We start from the raw sequence: 20,939 nt of genomic DNA, 5'->3' as shown, positions 1-20,939 counted from the left end.
AGAGTCATCTCCCCAGCCATTTTACTGATGTGAGAGAGAATCTCACAAAGCTAAGGCTTTGACTCCCTTGTGTGAATGACGATGACCCTAAGCCACTGATCCTCGTGCCTTCAAACTCTCTCATGCTGTAATTACAGGTGAAAACTACCTTACCTAGCTAATTATTATTAATGATTGTCTCTTCTTAACCTTTCAAACCATATCTCACCAACACCTGGTAAAGGTGGTCCTGATGAATTCCTGCAGCTAAAATTCATGTCGTTATGATTAGGAAAGGAACCAGAGCTTTCCCATGCATCCTAGATTTCCCATGATGCCAAAGAACCTGGGGCCTCCCCTGTCACAACCACAAAGGAAAGCTCTGTCAAACTGTGGCCTCTCTGAGACATGGTTCACTTTCTGCTCTGTGTTAATTGCTTCAGTCATCTTTATTCAGAGCATTTTCTCATATTTGTTTATACACAGAGTTGTGGTTTCCATATCAGATTTGCTTAGTCTGAGAAGTGTTTGCTTTCATAACAATGTCAGACCTTCAAATAGCTAATCAAAACTTAAACTAAGGTCAAAGTTGTATTCCTGTGGAGTTGGGGATGTAGCTCAGTTGGTAGAGTGCCTGTCTCTCATGCATGCGGGCCTGAGTTCAGTTCCTGTCACAGGAAACACCAGGTGTGTGGGATAGGCTTATAATCTCAGCATTTGGGAAGTGGAGACAGGAGGATGGAAAAGTTCAAGGTCATCCACAGGTACACAGTCAACTCAAGAGCAATCTGGGAAACATTTGACCCCACTTCCTAAAATGAAATAAAAGAAAACAAAGGAAGTTCTCTATCTGTGATTTTGTAGTGTTGGTGTGCAGCGGTCTTCTATTAAGACACCTGATTAAAATGATTGCTTAAGTCTACCATGTGCCAGGCTGCTTTCTGTGAATTTTCCTCTTCAACTTTGTGTTTTAAGATTTTCTTTTTTGCCAGGCAGTAGCGATGCACACCTTTGATCTCAGCACTTGGGAGGCAAAGGTAGGTGCATCTCTTGAGTTCAAGGCCAGCCTGGTCTACAGAGTGAGTTCCAGGACAGCCAAGGCTACACAGAGAAACCCTGTATTGAAAAACCAAAAAAAAAAAAAAATTATTATTTAATTTTATGTGTATAAATATCTGATGCATGTATGTATCTATACCACAAGAGTGCCTGGTGCCAGAAGGTGTTGGGTCACCTGGAACTGGAGTGACATGATTGAGTGCTACCATGTGCTGCTAGGAGTTACACCTGGCCTCCCAGCCAGTACTCTTTAATTGATGTGTCATCTTACCAGCCCCTCATTTAAAGATTTTTTAAAAAGATTGTACATGTATGCATGCATGTGTGTGTGTGCTTATTAGGGAATATCTGTGCCATGTGCATACAGGTAAATTTGGAAGCCAGGAGTTGGCATTCGCTAACTCGGAACTGGAGCCACAGACCCTTGTAAGAGGCAGAGGTGTACCAGCAACCAGACTCAGGTCATCAGCAAGAGCAGTTTGTGCCCTTAACCACTGAGCCATCTCTCCAACTGAGACAGGGTTTCTCTGTGTAGCCTCGGCTGTCCTGGACTCTCTTTGTAGACCAGACTGGCCTCGAACTCACAGTAATCTGCCTGCCTCTGCCTCCCTGAGTGCTGGGATTACACGCGTGTGTCACCATGCCCAGTTTAATGATTTTTCTTAAATGAAATTCAAGTTAGTAACTTATACAGCAACTTTTTTTTTTAATTCAAACAACCTAACATTACCATCCAAAGATAAAATAATTTGATTACTTCCATGCTGAAGAATGATGGTATGGAAATATTAAAAGCCTCTTTTTCTGTAATTAATCAATAATGTTTCTAGGAAAGCGGAAAATTTTGTTAATGTAGTCTCATATTTAAGATGAGGTGTTCTGCGCGGCATTCACATGGTGAATGGCAGTTTTGCATGATGTCATATCGTACAGCATGCTGTTGGAAGTCCACTGATGCATCACAGGCCAGAAACACCTTGGATTCATTATGCATTTGATTTTTTTTATTAATTGGGAGTTGTCCATTCAAAACCCTTTTACTGTTGCCAAATTTTTCAGTCCAGTTATGAAACACTATATAGAACCACAATTCATGGTTGAAGACGATGCAGTTTAAAGACATGGGCTGGATATAGTGGCACATGCCTATAATCCTAGGAAGACTGTGACAGGCAAAATCAAAGTCCAAGGCCAGCATAAGCAAGGTCTTGTCTAGAAGAAAAGGGGGAGGGAGTAGATGAGAGGATATGGATAGATTATATGCAAATATGGCGCCATTTGTTTGAAGGACTTTGGCACCATCAGTTGGTGGTACTCACAGGGGTCCTGGGACCAATCCCCACTCACGTCATACCAAAGGATGTCTGCATATGATACAGACTCCTAGATTTATCTCTCCAGCCCAGAGCTGCTTCTGTGACTCAAATCAATACACCCACCTGCCACCTTCATACCTCCATGCAGATGTTTAATAAGCTCTTCAAACTAGCCATACCTCAAACTAGACTAGCTTTCTCCCATTAAAGCCTGGTTACCCCACTTCTCTGTTACAGAGAACCTTTTGTTGTTCAGGACCAAAACCGAGTCATTTTTAACTTCTCTATTTCTCTCAAACCTCAAACTGAAACTGAGGAAGCCTGCTGTGCCCACCAACCTTCAGCATATAGCCACAATGCAACTTCATGTGTGTCTCTGTGTGTGTGTGTGTGTGTGTGTGTGTGTGTGTGTGTGTATGAGAGAGAGAGAGAGAGAGAGAATACACATGCTACAGCACCTACCTGGAAATCAGAGAACAACTCCGTGGTTCCCTCTTTCCACCTTTACGTGGGCTCACACAGGAAGCACTTTTACTCAGCCCATCTCAACAACCCACAATGCAACTTCTTCTGACACATCATCTACTCACAAACGAGCTGTAGTGTCGTTTCTTAGTTATTGGATCTCATACTTGAATATAATGAGGTTTCTCTCTCTTCCCCTTTTATTCTCTTCCTCTCCTGCTAAAATGCTCTTCCCAAGAACTCACCCCTACTTTCATGTCTTCTGTATTGTTTTTCTGTTGCCCCACTGAGTTTAGTTACGGCTGTTAGCGTGAGTGGAGGGGTGTTTTGTTGGTAGCGGTTTTTGACACAGGGCCTCATGTAGCACAAGCTAGCCTCACACTCACTATATAGCTGTAGAGCCAAGGCTACCCTTGACCTGATCTTCCTGCTTCTGCAGCTCAGTTATAACAAGTGTGGGCCACTTCTCATCTCTTGTCTTCATTACTACAAAGGCCTTCAACATAACATCTAAAATGAACTTCAGATGGGGATGTAGCTTGGTTGGTGGAATGCAGGAGGCCCTGGGTTTCACCTCCAGCGTTGCATCAGCCGAGCACGGGCTTATCACCTGTAATTCCAGCCCTCTAGAGGTGGGCGAAGGATGACTGTAAGTTCAGGATCATCCTCATTTACATAGGGAGTTCAAGGACAGCCTGGGTCAGAGACCTTGCTCAAAAATAACACAATAAAGTGACCTTTTGACATTATACCGACTGTGTCACATTTTTGCCTAAAACACTACAATGACTCCTCGTTTTTATTTTTTATTGTGTGTGTGTGTGTGTACAGACATGTACATGTGTGTAGTACACATGTGTGTACTTATGTATAGAGACCAGAAGCCAATATCTGATCTTTTCCTCAGTTGCTCTCTATTTGTTGATACGGGGTCTCTTGGTGATCCTGGCGCTCACCAGGTGGCTAGACTGTCAGCAAGTCTCCACCTCTCAGCACTGGGATACGTTTCTGCTGCCTGCCACATCTGGCTCTTTCTGTGGGTGCTGGGAATGCAAAGTTAGGTCCTCATGCTTGCTTGGCAAGCACTGTACTGACAGCTCCATGCCCCTGTAACTCCTCATTTTAATCAGAGTACAAGACAAAGAGCAATGATCTACAAGGCCATACAGGATCTGACCACCACTGTCCATCCATGAGCAGCAGGCCTCATCAGCCCTGCTGCGTGCTCCTTGAAAATGCTGTGTCGCTTTGCTTTGAGGCGTCTGTTCCAGCTCTTTCAGCAGGGAGGAACATGCAGGCACATCTCTGGGAGGCCAGCCTGGTGTACATAGCAAGCTCCAGGAAAGCTAGAGCTACATAGTGAGACCCTGTCTCAAAAAAGAAAAATAAAACATAAAACTATAAATCCTTGAAGAGCGCATTGCACACTTTCTAATCTGGGATATATAAATAAGGATTTACTTTGGAAAGCTCGGGGCTTCCTGAGACAGACCAGCGTGGTGCCCCGGTATACTTGGGATGTGTTCAGGTCCTACTGGATCACCTCAGATGCACTCCAGGCGGCTCTGCTTTTTTGGTTTCTAATTCAGCTGAACCCCGGGAAAATGGACCACTAGCCAGAGGAGAGACGGCGCCTTCTCCCTCAGCTGTCTGGCTCCCAGGAGCCTGATGTCTTCTCTGCTTATCTTTCTCTTTTCTGTGTGTCAGCATCCTCTGCAAACTCCTCAGCTTCCCTGATGACACAGTTGGGTATTCTGACACAAGAACTCTGCCAAATTTGGTTCAGTTGGGGTTGGGGAAGAGAGAGCCACTTCCTCTCCCTGTGGGTTTGGAAACTGGGACAAAACCATCACTGCTCAAGCTGTCCCAGCTCTCATAGGCTGGCAGATAAGGCTTGCCTCACCCACTGTGCCAAATGCTTGCAGGTCACAGTTGGTATTAAAGCTTCACAAAGCCAAAACCAGAGGAAAGCAAAGGGCTCTACGGGACTGTATAGGCAACTCAATAAAACAGTCATAGAAGGGACCTCAGAATTTAAATAGTCCATCACCTGTGCAATACCAAAGCTCTCCTCCCTCCGTCTCTCCCCCCAGGACCTAACATCTCTATGTTTGAGGAAAAACAGTAATGCCAGAGTGGAAATCCTCACATACCTCCCCCCTAAGAAGACCGAACCAGGGACCCCAAGAGACAGCAGTCTCAAAGTGCTTGTTTTGCTTATCCTATTGTAAATGCCTCTTGAGGAGGGAAGGGATGGTTGAAGCAAATGCTTCGTTTTCCTGATCTCACTCTCAATAATTATAGATCTAACACCTCTCCTTTCCTCACCTAGAAGTGTGTCTGTGTGTGTGGTGTCTTGGTGTACACGTGAGTGTGTAGCTGTGTGCACACAGTGCACAGAGGCCAGAGGAAGACATTACTCCCCCTTATTCCTTTGAGACAGGGTCTCTCACTAAATAGGAAGATCAGTGTTGGGGTTAGACTGGCTGGCCAGTGTTTGGGAATGTGTTTGTCTACCCAGCAATGATGGGTATGCAGCCATGCCCAGCTTTTTACATGAATGCTGGGGATTGGAACTGCGGGGCTCGTGCTTGCAGAGCAAGCATTCCCACCCACTGAGCCATCTCCTGGACTCCTCGGTCCCTCAGTGATGGTTGTCAGGAGACCCACTACTCAGCTTCAAATCTCAGTACAAAGAAATGTGGAAATGCCAGGCAGGACAAAGCAGAAATACAGTGCTGCACACTTACAATCCCAGCACTCCGAGGGTAGAGGCCAGGCTAGGCTACGTGAAACTATGTCATCTGTATATCATCTATCTATCTATCTATCTATCTATCTATCTATCTATCTATCTATCTATCTCATGAAATTCTCCTCTTACACACACAGACACACAAACACACACTTTATCCGTATGTAGTTTTTCCCCCTCAGAAAACACCAGAAAGAGAATTGTGTATTGGAATTCCTGTATTAATTCCTTTCTTGCTGCTGTGATAAAATAGCCTGGCATACACAACTTAAGAGAGAAAAGATTTATTTCGGCTTTGGCCTCCAGGGTTCTGTCCTTTGTGGTGGGGAAGATGGGAGAGCAGGAGCATGAGGCAACCAGAGTCAGGAAGCAGAGAGAGGTGCACACTGCCTTTCGGCTGCCTTCCTCCTCCTTACCAAGTCAGACCCCAGCTGGCCACTTTTACGGTGGGTCTTTCCACCTCAGCAAACCTAATCAAGAGAATTCTTCATAGCTGGGCACATACCTCGAAGCCCACCACTCAAGAGACAGGGACAGACAGAGCTCTCTGAATTTGAGGCCAGCCTGGTCTACATAAGTTCTAGGACAGTCAAGACTACCTAAAGAGACCCTGTCTTAAAAACAAAACAAAACAAAACAAAGCAAAACAAAAATCTAATCCTTCGTAATCCTGCACAAAGGCTCCCTCACCTAGAGAAAGCCCGGAGCCTTCCCTGGCAGTTCTAGAGCTTGTCTGGTTGGTAATCCACAGAAACCATCACATTCCCATACAACTTTTGTTGTTAGCCCACAGAGGGATGGCAGTCCCCTCTGTGGCCCTGGCTGGCCTATAACTCACTGTATAGCACAAGCTGGCCTCAGATTCTACAACGGTCTTCCTGCCTCGGCACCCCCAGTGCCAGGATTGCAGGGAGGGCCATTACCCTGGGGTTTATGAGGGTTGGAGGTGGAACCCAGTGCCTTCTGCATGCTAGATGAGCACTGAGAGCTGAGCTACGCACGCGCCACCATCAGTGGCTCAGTGGGAACGTTTTAATGCTCCTTCCTAGATCCCCAGAGTTAACATTCTCCTGACTCCTACAGGAAGTGATCTCTGTTCAGAGTTCTGCAGAGGGAGGTCTCCTGACTTTGGTCACAAAGGCAATTAAGTCTTTTTGCTTCCGAGGCTCTGTGTTAGGCATAATGGGAAAAAAACAGGAAATGTGTTATTTTTGGCAAAGTGCTACCTTTGTGGCTGCAGGTGATGTCATAGTCATACTAATTCACTTTAGTCTAAAGCTGGAGGTGATTTTTTTTTTTTTCACTCTTTGAAAAGTAAACCTGGAATCATAATCTGGTACATCTTGTCCTTACAAAAGCATCTTGTGGGAGGAGTGAGAGAGAATTGCCTTGGTGGGAATTCTTATTTGCAAAATTACGTTCAGTGAGAGACCCGGTGTCAAAACAATCAGGCGGCCGGCACGGTGGCCCATGCCTGTAATCCCAGCACTCCGGGGGACCTACATACACTCATGGGCATGCATGAACATGTGCATACACGAGATGAGAATGAAATGATCTTCCGATCTTTATTTTTTCTAAAATTCTTTTATTTTATGCCTATGAGTGTTTGCCTATGTGTGTGTATGTGTACCACATGCATGACCCCTGGAAGCCAGAAGGTGGGGATCAGATCAAGTTTGGATCACCGAGAGAGAGAGCACTAGATGTTCTTCCAGGGGACGTGAGTTCGGTTCCCAGCACCCACGTCAGATGGCTCACAACTGTCTGTTACTCCAGCTCCAGAGACCCCATGCCTCTAAAAGGGCACTGTTCCCAGTTGCACATACATACCCGCAGTGAATCAAAGACAGACACATAATTAGAAATACTGAAAATATTTTTTAAGTGTTTGGACTCAATGTTTGTAGCAAAGTATGTGAGACAGTGACCTACAGTGCAGTGCAGTGACCTTCAGTACAGTTGTCCAGTACAGTACAATTGGCCCCCTGAGTAGCTGTAACCTTGGAGCTCTGTCTCCTCAGCTCTTACTAGGGTTATTGTAAAAAGTAAATCGACAAATCTATCTGGCATACTGTACCGTTGGGACTTTGTGTTAGTGAACACGCCGTGAACATTCTGTCCCTAGCTCTCCTCACTTTCTTCCTCTCTTTCACTATTTTTATTCGGGGTCTCATGTAGCCCAGGCTGGAAAATGAACCTGAACTTCTGATCCTCCTGTCTTTACTTCCAGAATGCTTGGATTACAGGAACAGCCTGCCATGCCTGTTCCATGCAGTACTGGGATCAGAGCTCAGGGCCTCCTGCATGCTGGGCACTCTACCGACTGAGGCATACTCCCAGCCCCTGGTTATTCTTATTTGAGATATACTTACAAATCCACTTTATGGAACAGTTTCAAGTTTAGACGGCTTTAGTGGGTACCTTGGTTTAGTTTGCTTTTCTGTTACTGCAGAGACCATGAATCATGCCACTCACAGGCTCACACACTAGGTCACATAAAAGTGACTTTTATTCACCTGATATAATTGTTGTCTCAGAAGCTTACTGCCTCCATCTGTTAGCCTAGGTTTAGTCCTGGAATCTTCTAGCCTCATAAAATCTAATCTAGGCCTAGAATGTTTTCAGCTTCTGAGATTTAGTACTATATAAGCTCTCCCTTTCTAGCTCTTTTTGAACTCTGGCTGGCAGGTTCAACTCAGCTGTTTTGGCTCAAACTCCTCTCTAAGCTGACCAATTCAATCTGGTTTCTCTCAGTTTCTCACTATTTGCTCTGCTTGGCCTCCAACTCTAGCAATCTGTTCTAATCTTTTGGCTCATTCTCATTCTCTGGCTCCTTCTGTCTTCACCTGTGTCTAACTTGTTCCCTCTTTAACCTCTCTGTAAAACTCTCCTGGTTAAAAACTGCCTCTGAATTCCACAAACTGAACTGCCATGATCAGCTCTACTGCACTGCCACTTAACTCACTGACTCAACCAAAATGCCTGACAGAACTCAGAGATCTGTGCTGAAAATAAAGGGTGTACTACCATGCCTGGACCTAAGCTTTTCTTTACCTGAAATTTGCTCTATACCAGGCTGGCCTTGAACTCAAGGTCAGTTTGCCGGTCTTCTGGGATTAAAGGTGTGTCTGTATTCCAGCTGGATCACACAGACCCTAGAAGATTTTTGGATGTGATCTCTTGCCAGAGCAGCCGGGTTCTGAGTTAAAATTCCTCTACAGGGTCACTCATGGGCTCATGCTCAGCTGTTTCTCTTTCACACCCCAGGCCTCCCTACACAGGGACAGTGCTGCCCACAGTGGCCTAGGCCCTCCATGACAATTAGCAATCAAGAAGATCCCTCACTGACGTGGCCCAGGCCAACCTGATTTGGGAAATTCCTCTTTTGAAGTTCCTTCTTCCCAGATGTCTCAACTAAGCAGCCACATGCCTGTGTTCTCAGCACTCAGGGAGGCAGATGCGGGCAGATCTCTATGAGTTCAAGGCCAACCTGGTCTACAAAGCAAGTCAAGGACAGCCAGGGCTACAGAGAGAAACCCTGTCTCAGAAAATAAACAAATAAATAAATAAATAAATAAATAAATAAATAAATAAATAAATAAATAAATAAATAAATAAATGCCTTTGGAACCTTCTTAAAACCCAAACTCTGACTTAAAAGGCCTACAATAGGATAGCAGGCCACAGCTGGATCACAAGCCAGCATTCTGCAGGAGAAAGAGGCAGGCTCTGTTGGTTTGCTTCCTTTTGGTTACGAGATTTCACTGCGTGGCTCCAGGTGGGCCTGGAATTCAGTGTGTCTTACAGGGTAACCTTGAACTCCCCTGGCAGTCTTTCTAGTCAGTCCCTTAAGCTCTGGAATTACACACCAACTGAAGTCATATTATTGAGCTTACCATTTTCTTTTTTAAATTAAATTTTTATTTTTTATATTAATTACAGTTTATTCACTTTGTATCCCAGCTGTAGTCCCCTCCCTCCTCATCTCCCTCTCTTCTCTCCTCCTATACCCCTCTCAAGTTTACCATTTTCTTATTTTTTCTTTTATTGTTACTGGGCTTCCTGTCTGGTCTGGAGCTTCCAGTGAATGTGGTTCATATGGTAGAGGGAACCACAAAACTTGTCTGTTCTTTTTCTGCCACTGTGGTACAATACTGACAAAAGGTAGCTTAAGGGAAAAGATTTGTTCTGGCTCATAGTTGGAGGGCACACTCAAGCCGTGTAGAAAAGCTAAAGGAACAGAGAGCTTGAGGCAGCAGGTCACATCCACAATCAGGATCAGAGAGGGATGAACGCATGCTGATGCTCAGCTCAAGGAGCATCTCCATCTATGCCATTTCCAAATAGAGCATCTCCATCTATGCTATCTTATCTCCATCTACAGCATCTCCATCTACAGCATCTCCATCGACATGTATCTCCATCTATGCCATCTCTATCTAGAGCATCTCCATCTAGAGCACCCAGGATTCCAGCCAGGAAATGCTGCCATCCACAGGTGGTGTTCCCACCATAGTGAGGGCAATCAATACCCTCCCCCAGAGACAAGCCCAAAGCCCAGGCCACTGCAGAGTCTGTCAAGTTAGCAATCAACAACATCAGTCACAGAACTGAAGCAGCCTCATTGTTACTGGGATGAACTTGCAGGAAAGCATGAGGAAGTGCAGCTGCCCAGGTTTGGGAAATGGGGCTAAATTGTCTCTCCTAAGCTTTAAGGAAGGGAGATTCCCAGATGATCATTTGAGTTTTACCAAAAGTGGTCTGATCTGTGTATCCCTACTTGGAATACACACTGTATTCCTAACAGTGCCCCAGGCCACTGTTCATGCATGAAGCTGAACATATATCCCAAGTCAAGTGCTGGACTCAGGCTTTCCTTCAGCAGCTTCTAATACCCCCGTCCCTTGTGTGCTCAGTTTGCATCAAGGCAGACTCAATAATCATAAAAGATGCACCCAAATTTCCAGACCTGTCTGGCATACGGGATGACTTTAAGGCCAATGCAGGCAAAATAAAACCCCAAAAGTAGAGTAGGGATATAGTTCAATAAGAGAGCCTTTCTTGACCCTTCTCCAAGGTGAGAACCTTTAGTTGGCCTTCATGCTTGTGTGTCCATATTGAGGTAACGGACTCCAAGGTAAAGCTGGAGATAGATATTCATTGTCTTTTCCTGGATCTAGAACAGAAGGAAATGAATATTCTTAGAATCAACTGGCACCATACACCTCTCCGATTCTTTACATCATGTTAGATGTGCTTGATGCATTGTCTTTCAAAGTCCTCAAAGGCTCAGATAATCTCTGGACACTAGACTGGCAGATGACAGAAGTAATGGGTAGACTCCCATCTCTTCTCAGGTAGCTAAGCTGGATTGTAAGCCCCTGGGACCTTCTCCTCCCTCCTACTCCCATCTCCCCATAGGAGCTCTGATGGCAGGTGTCTCCACCCCCAGCATCTGGCTCTGGTTTTTCTTAAACTTGGGCTCCAGGGATTGAACTCAGACCCGCAGGCTTTTGCAGCAATCAAGCATTTTTACGCACTGAGCCATCTCTCCCAGCTTTACAATATGATTGTTCTAGTTTGCTTTCATTTGTTTGTTTGTTTAATGTATTGGGTACTTTGTCTGTATGTACATCTGTACAGCAGAAGGTGATATCAGACAAGTGTGAGCTGTCATGTAGGTGCTGGGAATTGAACTCAGGACCTTCGGAAGAGCCATCTCTCCAGCTCCCTAGTTTGCTTTCTGTTGCTGTGATAAAAGTGACCAAAACCAATCTGTGGAGGAAAGTACTTATTTGGCTTACATATCCTCAATCATGTCCTTCACTGAGGGACATCAGGGCAGGAACTAAAGCAGAGATAGTTGAAGAACACTGCTTCCTGGCTTGCTCAGCCTGCTTTCTTGTACCACCCAGGACCCAGGGGTGACACTCCTTCCAGTGTTCTGGGCCCTCCCATATCAATCAGTAATCAAGAAAATGCCTCACAGATTTCCCTGAAGGCCAGTCTGGGAGGGGCATTTTCTCCCTCAACACTGCCCACTTCTCAAAGGATCTTGACCTGTGTCAAGTTGGCAAAAAATAAACAAACAAACAAAAAAACAGCACAACAATTTCATTAACTGTGGTCCTTATGCTGTAATGTCCCCATCTGTTCATCTGGTTCATCCTGTGTCCTTCCATTCTAATTTTCTATTGTTATACTGTTTGAGAAAGGCCCAGGCTGATCCGGGATTCTGGAGAGCCTGCTGTTAATCCTTTGTTTATTTGCTCACACTCCTTCGCCCTTCTCCTCTCTATCTTATCCTCAGCTTTTCTGTGCCACTCTGCTGGAAGCTCATCCCCTGCCCTGCCCAGGCAAGACAGCAAATCATTGCATAATCCCTTCTCTTAAGGGCTCCTGATCAGTGCTCCAGACTGGATGTAAAGAACCAGCCAACAGCAGCTTCTAAAGCGTGGGGAGTGAGGGGGTTATTTTTAGGGCACTGTAATGTAAAAAGCTCTTGCCAGACTGGCCTGGGAGACAGGGGAGTATCCTCAGCCCTCCGGGAAATGAGAGTTTTTTTCTATTTTAGCCTGTAGCCAGAGTGAGTTGTCTGTAAGAGTTGGGAAGAGTTCACTGATCACTTCTCTGCAGATTTTAACACACAGCTATGGAAAGCTTTAAGCAGCTGGAGTTTAGGTCCTTTTCCCGATTGATGGCCTTTGTTTATGAAGATAAAATCCATAGCCCTAATTCTACTACAGTTTTGTTTTGTTTCGTTTCGTTTGTTTTCGAGATAGGGTTTCATGTGTTCTACACTGGCCTCCCTCACTTACTATGTAGCTAAGCGTAGCCTTGAACTTCTGGTTCTCCTGCCTCTGCCTGTGAATACTGAGACTGCAGCTGTGCTCCACTTCGCCAATTTGCTGAAGTGCTGGGCTTGACCCAGGACTTCCTGTGTGAACACCCAGCCCACTAAGCTACATCCCTAATCTCTTATTTTTCTTCTATGTTTATCCGTGAGTGTGTATGTGTGTGTGTGTGATAGCATATGTGTCAAAGTGGTCAGAGGACAACTTTTGAGAGTCAGTTCCAGGAGTTAAACTCACTTCATCAGGCTTGTTGGTAAGTGCCTTTACTTGCTTAGCCATTTTCACTGCCCCTTCCCATTCATTCATTCATTCATTCATTCATTCATTCATTCATTCATTCATTCATTTTGGTGTTCTAAGATAGTTCCATGTAACTCAGGCTTGCCTCAGACTAGGTATGTATCTGAGAATGACTTTTAGTTCTCCTGCCTTCACCAGCCAAATGCTGAGGTTTATAGGTCTATGCCACCATAGTTGGCTCCTGTACCATATAGTTTTCCTTAGAAATACATGGCTTATTTTTTAAACCCTTTTTGCACTTACTTATTGTGCATATATAAAAAAAATATGATAGGGTCTTCTGAATCTTTTTGAATATTTTATTTTTATTATGGGATGTATGCTCATCAGTGCAGATGCTCAGAGAAGAAGTACCCATAACCACTGATCCATCTCTTCAGCCCCTGACATAGGGTCTTTTGAAACCCACTGTTGCCTTGCAAGGTCTATTTGACTTTAAATAGCAGAAATAGCCATTACTGTGGGCCATGGGAAAATAGCAATTTGCAATGTTGTCTTAGTTACTTTTCTGTACTTTCAGAGAGTGAAAGTCCATGGCCATCAATAGGCCAGCAAGCAAGCACTTAAGCCATAGCTGAGGGTTCACATTTTGAAACTCAACCAGGAGGCAGAGAGGGTTAAGTAGCAAAAATGTGGTATTTCAAAACCTCAAAGCCCACCTCTGATGACGCGCCTCCTCCTCCAACAAGAACATATTGCCTAATCCTTACCAAACAGTTCCACCAGCTGGGGACCAACTATTCAAAGGTAAGAGCCTCTGAGGACCATTCTCATTCAAACAACCTTAAACAGCAACATCCTCCTTTGTGGTTCCCATCCCCCAACTCCATGCTAAGAATAAATGATGTCAGCCGTTCTCTATCCAGTCAGCAAGTCTGGGCAAATGACAGCATGGAAACGCCCCTGAAAGCTGAGAGGGCAGCATCTGCAAGTCGGGAGCACTGACTCCAGTGTCACAGCAACCCATGAGGGGATGACTCGACTCCCTCCAGCCATGCCAATTAAACCCAGCGAGTAGGAGATGACAGTATAGCCCCTGGTGCCCGGAAGAGGCCCAGGTGGAAATTGTTTTCATAGCTCCTCTGAAGAGACAAAACCACTTTCTTTTCTTTGTGACTATAGAAAGCAGTGTATCTTTCCAGTAACTACAGAACGCTTAGGAACTATGAAAAACCAGGCATGGAGGCATGCTCCTATAATCCCAATGCTCAGTAGGCAGAAGCAGAGAGACTCTCGCATGTTTGAGGCCAGCTTGCTCTGCAGGGTAAGCTCCAGGCCATCCAGGGCTACACCATAAGACCCTGCCACAAAAAATGATAGATAGATAGATAGATAGATAGATAGATAGATAGATAGATAGATGGGAGTAGCTATAATTTGTTTTTGTCATATTAATAAAATATGTAAGTAAATTTCAGATAGTTTTTAAAATTATGTTTTTCACTTTTTTGTGTGTGGGGGTGGGTGGGGAACAGGCAGCAGGACACAGGATTTTATGTAACCCAAGCCAGCCTTGAACTCTCTCTGTAAATGTGAATGACCTTGAACTCCTGAGCCTCTTGCCTCCACCTCCCAAGTTCTAGGGTGACAGCACTACCATGCTTGGCTCCAACTCTTCTGTAATATAATCATATATTGGAACTAGGTAGGATTCTTCTACATGTACAGCCTGTGTCTTGTTTTCCATGAATCATATATAGTTTATGTGGTTGGGGATGAAGCTCCATAACAGAGAATTTGCCTAACATGAACCAGGCCAAGGCCCTGGGTTTGATTCCTGAGTACCACACACACACACCCACCCACACACACACACACACACACACACACACACACATATAATAATAATAATAATAATAATAATAATAATAATAATAATAATACCACTGGAATATTTCTGTCATTTCAGTTATATTCTCGCACGTGGTTGCACCATAAACAACTTGGTCACTTTTCTTTGAGTCTCAATGACTGTGGCTGATGCTTTTCCTCTATATCACTCAACAGCTGAGTGTTCCCTCATGCCATTACAGAGTCCGAAGATGGTGAATCCAGGCTGATAGGATGGCTCAGTGGCTCTTCCAGGCTGGTTTCTCTGGCTGTGATAAAACACTGGCTAAAAGAAGCTTGGGAGGAGAAGCTTAATTGGGCTACATGTCCATCGCAGAGGGAACTCAGGGTAGAAACTGAAGCAGAGACCATGGAGGAATACTGTTTACTGGCTTGCTCCCATGGCTGGCTCAGCTTCCATGCCATCCAGGGGTGGCACTGCCCACAGTGGGCCATGCCCTCCAACATCAGCCACTACAAGAAAATGTCCCACAAACTCGCCGACAGGCCAAACTGATAGAGGTGTCTTCTCAATTGAGTTCTCTCTTTCCAAGTAACCCTCTTTATAGCAGATTGACAGAAATCAGCACAGTGGGCAGAGTGCTTGCTGGGCTAGCATGAGGGCCCGAGTGACTCTCTACCATCTACTTAAAAGCCAGGCCTAGCTACATGTGTCTCACAGCAGCACAGGGATGAAGACAGATGCATACTCTGACCTTGCTGGCCAGTCAGACTGTCCCTGGGGTCAGTGAAAGACTCCAAAGATTCCATCTCAAAAATAAAGTGGAGAAGCCATTGAGGAACACACCCCAACACCTACTTCTTGAAACTACATACAATTATATATACACACATATACATGAATATGCCACATATATACATGCATACAGACAAACACACATGTACACACACACACACATGAAAGATAGTGAGTCCAAACATCTGGAACCTCAGGGCTGGGGATATAGTTCAATTGGTAGTGTGCATACAAAGCCCTTGCTTTGATCCCCAGCACCACACAAACTGGGCATAGTAACACACAGTTATTATACATATTACACATAGTAATCCCAGCATTATCGAGGTGGAATCAGGAAGACCAGGAGTCTAAAGTTATTGTGGTCTACAGTGAGGCTAGCCTGGGCTACATGAGACCCTATGTGGGGTGGGGGAGTCTGTCACATGGGGACAGCTTTCCTCAGGTGGGGAATACAGGCCAGGCCAGCAGCATTCAGTCTCAGAATCCCCAAGCTGGCAAATGCCTGAGACAGCTCCCTTAACATGGTCCTTATTTTCAGATAACGAAACGGATGGCAAAGGCACTAAGTCACTTGTTATTTCTGGCAGTTCACCACTTGTCCTAACCAAGCCAGATTCCAGGCTTAGTTTGTTTTTAGAAACTCAATGGCATCATAACACAGAAAAGGGACATGCCAGATGGCCAGCCAACCAGCTGTGTTGTTCTCGTTCTCAGGACCCCAAAAGCCACCTCCTTCCTCATCAGCTGACCCTGCCTGGTAAAACAGACTGTCTTTTCCTACGTTGGGATGAAGCGTGAGGTTTGGAGGAGTGCCCCTGAGCCAAAGTGTTCAGGAGGAACCCAGTCTGCTGGTCAGAGAGTCAGTAACACCCAGAGTGGGCTGGAGCAATGGCTCAGTGGTTTAGAGTGCTGCTTGTATGGAGAACCCAGGTTCAGATGCCAGTACCGACATCAGGTGACTCACAGCAGTGTGTCACGTCAGGTTTAGATCTGACACTCTCTTCAGGCACCTGCACTGATGTACACCACCCCCGCCCCCACACACACACTCGCACACACACACACACACACCCTACACCAGGAAGAGCAGAGCACTGCACAAGAGCAGCTAGACCTTCCTCGATTGTTGAAGAGCTCCCAGGCCTGGGGCGTATTCTGCAGACCTTGTCAGAGTTGTGCTCCCATCCCTGAGCACACCTTTTCCAACAGACCACTTCCTACCACCGTGCCTGAGACCACCTGGCTCTGGCTGCAGGCTTGTTCAGGTGCATGTCAGAAAGCCCACCAAGCCAGGCAAGGGGAGCCCCCAGCAATGCATGACCAGAGGGAGCTGGGGTCACAATCTTCCCATTTCCTTGTTATTTTTTCATGCCTGGCCCCTGTGCCTAAAGCAGGAGGCTACTGTTTAGCAATCCTGCCTTCACTCTCTTCTCCCCACTTCACTTCTGGTACTCGCCAGCAGCAGCACCCCATCAAATCCTCACCCCAGAATTTGCAATTGCAGCAGCTGATCATGGCTGTGACTGCTGCTGGGTCATATATATCCCAAGGACAAGCTGGCAGAGATGGACAGGAAGAGGACCAGCCCCTTACAGATCCATTTCCTCCAGCATGGCTCCACCCATGGACCTATGCGCTCCACTTTAGAAACCAACCACAGCATCACAGTGAAGACTATGGAGACCTTTGAAGAGTAATTGTGGAACCGTTCCCCCCAATATAAGAACCGAGGCAGAAACACAAATTGATAGAAATGTTAAAGCTTACAGACACATTGGTGGGGCCATCAGCCATAGTTCAGAGAGGCTTTGTTCTGCACATGGATGTGAAATTCGGCAATGCAAAGTTAAATAGCCGTTCCAATGGGCCATCAGGGTTTAGTCTTCTCCTTCTCGGTCTTTTTTAAAAAAGACTTGTTGTGATTTGTTTATTTTATGTGCATAGGTGTTTGGCCAGTATGTCTACCTATGTACCATGTGCAGGCAATATTACATAGGTCATCTCATTTTTCTGTAACTGGAATTGCAGACAATTGTGAGCCATCATGTGGGTCCTGGGTGCTAGGAGAAAAACCCAGGTTCCCTGAAGAGCAGCCAGGGCTCTTCACCACGAGCGAGCCATCTCTCCGGCCGCCCAGTCTTCCTGTTCAATCCTCCTGTTCCTGGTACATATTTCTCATCATCAGTCACCTCGTGGTGCAAGGTGACAATTACAGCTCCAGCCAAGGCATCTGCATTTCTAGGCAGGAGGAAGGAAGGGCAGACACAAAAAAGAAACCCTTTCTCTAAGTCAGCTCCGCTTATGGAGTCTCTCTGCAAATCTCACAGAATGCTTCCTTTTAAAGCCCATTATACTTTCTCATCTGGCAGTTTCCTCGTTACAAAAGAGGCTCAGAAATAGCCTGCTTTTGTCGGGGAAATTGCTAAAATCAGAGCAGTGCTGCTAAGTGGGGAAAGAGAATGTCGGGTCGGGTCGCCAGCCGTCTGCCTGGCCGGGCAGGGAGACATCTAGTGCAGAGAGTTAGGGAGATCACAGGGAACGAATTAAAGGAATTTCTATTTTCGAAATTCCGCACCCCATATGCCTCTACTCCCTCCTTCACCCATGCTGGGTGGTGGCAATCCAGACAAGAGCGAACTGGAGAAGGTTGAGTCTCCCACACACGGCTGCACAGCGAGCCATTGCAGAGGGCCGCAGCCGAAAATAACGGAGCCGTGGAAGCTGGAGAGAAGGCTCAGCTGGAAGAGGCTTGCTGTGCAACTGTGAGCACCAGAGTGCGCATCCCAGGACCAGGTCGGGAGTTCAGCATTCTGTGTAGCCCCCATCTGAGGTGGGCAGAGAAAGGAGGATTGCTGGGGCTTGCCGGCTTCTAGCCCAGCTGAGAAAACATGAGCCCCAGGTTCAGGAAGAGACTTTGCCTCAAAGGAATAGATGAAGATGCTGAAGGAGGACACAAGATGCCTTTCTCTGGCCTCTGCCTGCGTGTGTGCACACTATTTCACTCTTTCTCGTGGTTTCGTGGACCAGCTGTGGTCCCGCTGGTCTCCTCGGAGGTACTTACAAAAATACAATCCACTAGCAACAGAATTACTGACTCCAGAGAACCTAGGATGAGCTAGGGCCTTACAGCTGTCTGTTAGCTTGCAGCCTCCACAAGGTTCCTCAAAGCCAGAAGTCTGACCTAGTCTCACGGTAGGAATATTCCATGCATCAGCAGGTGGGAGCTACAAGGCCTCTCAAGAAAACAAGGCTGCACAGGAATAAGCTGCTAAGAGAGTAGGCTGGCTTCGCTGAGAGCTGCTACTTCTAAGTCAAAAATAGGTCTTTTAAGAGTAACAAATTAATAATCATACCTTGAATCTAAAAAAAGATAAAATAAAATAAAAAACAAAGGCTCAACACTGGGCTGGGGAGATGCTCTGAGGTTAAGAACACTGGCTGTTCTTTCAAAGGCCGTGAGTTCAATTCCCAGCAACCACATGGTGGCTCACAACCATCTATAGTGAGATCTGGGGCCCTCTTCTGATGAGCAGGCACAAATGCAGGCAGAACGCTGTATGCATAATAAATAAATAAATAAATAAACAAACAAACAAACAAATAAATCTTGAAAAGAGTTTGGGAGACATCTCTTCTGTTCCATTCAGTTGGCCGAGGCAAACCTCAAAGGTCATGGATATAAGAGGTATAGGAGGCCAGAGGCAGGCTGCATGTTTGGATGGGTCTGCAGTAAAGTCACACTGAGAAAGAAGCAGGGACCCATCAATGAAGACACAACATGGGGACTGGGTACCAACTTTTCCTGAATAAACTGAGGGCTGCTTAGATAAGTCCAGCCCATGAAGTCCTGCAGGTCCCCCCCCACCCCGTTTCTGGGAATAAGGCAGGGAGCATCAGAGCAGGGCACCCGACGACCTCCTCTAGACTCCAGCATGCACATAGGCACACACCCACTCTCACACATGTACACACACCAGACGCACACACAAGAAAAGGTAAGTAAAAGGGCTGGTTTTTTCTAAGACCTGTATTGGAAATTCGATTCTACATCATTTTGTTTGTTTGAATCTGAAAACCGCCTTCGGCTCCATCCCTCATAGCTCATCACAGTCCCTCTCACAGATGGAGCAGCCGCTCCTCTGGCCCCCTGCCATGTAGCTCCCACTTCCTCGTGAACAGAGGCTCCCCAGCACTAAAGAGATTTGTAAGCAAATGGCCTTTAACCCAGTGAGAATCCTGCCACAATCTGTGCTAATCCTCTTATGTGTTAATATTTAGCATTACCTTGTGCTGCCCAGGTGTGAGGCAGCTGCCAGGGAAGCCTTTAAAGGCAGGAAGGTCCTTGAGCTCACAGATCTCCAGAAAAACCAGGATGTTAAGCACGCAGAAGGCTGGGAATTGGAGGTGATGAACTGCCTCGTCATCTGTGTTCTCTGTTAGGCCAGGCCATATCAAGGTCCTACAGCCAGGACTGGAGGTGGCCAGTTATCTGAATGACCCTCAGAGCCAGAGGCTCTTCAAGCTCCCACAACCAGGACCACAGGTGGCTAATAGCCCACAGGGCCTCTGTGCTATCTGTACGACTGAGACCAGTCAGACTGAGACAGACTGAGACCAGGCTGACCTTCCTTAGGTCCTTAAGCTAGTCTATCTCTAGAACCTATCTTCTTGGAAGAAACTATATGTACCCTGAGTTGAGTTTTGATATAGTTATACTCTCTTGTGCACCAGGATTGTATTATACAATTTTTTTTTTCCCTGAAATTACAAATATGCTGACCATAAACCCCCTGGCAACAGACTACCCAAAGTCTTTTTTTGTTTGTTTATTTTTTTGTTTTTGCTTTTGGGACGGGGTTTCTCTGTGTAACAGCTCTGGTGTCCTGAAACTCACCCTGTAGACCAGGCTAGACCAAGTGCTGGGACTAAAGGCATGCACCACCACACCCGGCCTCCCCAAAGCCTTGCTTCAGGTTGACAGTCAATCTGGACCGAGTTTTCATTCTCACCTTTTCGTGGTTCATTTCCCTACCTCTATGACCACCTGAAGGGTCTTAATGGCTCAGTGAAGAAAGGCCCCCAAGCCTAATACCCAGGTATGACCTTGATCCTGGGGACTCCCATAAGTTGTCCTCTGACTACCACATATGTACCCACACATACCCACACACAAGAAAAATTTAAAGTGTCTCCTAACTTCTTCCCTCTGCTGGGTTTGCCTTTGCTGTTTTGGTTGGTTGGTTGGTTAGTTGGTTGACTTTTAAACAATGATCTCATTATGTGGCTCAGGAAGGCCTTAAACTCCTGGGATCAAGTGACCCCCTACCTCAGCCTCCTGAGTGCACACCAACCAGCCTGGCCCTGCTGTTTTTTCCTGCTGGAGAATGGCTGAATAGTTAAGAGCATGTATGGACTGCTCCTCCAGAGGACCCAGGTTCAGTTCCCAGCATCTGCATCAAATGGCTCACTCCTGCCCTGTTACTCCAGTTCTAAGTGGTCTAACCCCATCTGGACCAGGAGGGCACCTAGACACATGTGGTGGGTGCACATGTCCCCTCCCCCACTCTGTGAGTGTGTGTGTGTGTGTGTGTGTGTGTGTGTGTGTGTGTGTGTGTGTG

This window comes from Psammomys obesus, unplaced genomic scaffold (genome assembly GCF_907164565.1).
Source record: "Psammomys obesus unplaced genomic scaffold, mPsaObe1.curated_primary_1811, whole genome shotgun sequence".
In the NCBI taxonomy this organism is placed as follows: domain Eukaryota; kingdom Metazoa; phylum Chordata; class Mammalia; order Rodentia; family Muridae; genus Psammomys; species Psammomys obesus.
The sequence above is the reverse complement of the archived record's forward strand: the minus strand, read 5'-3'. Positions refer to the sequence as shown.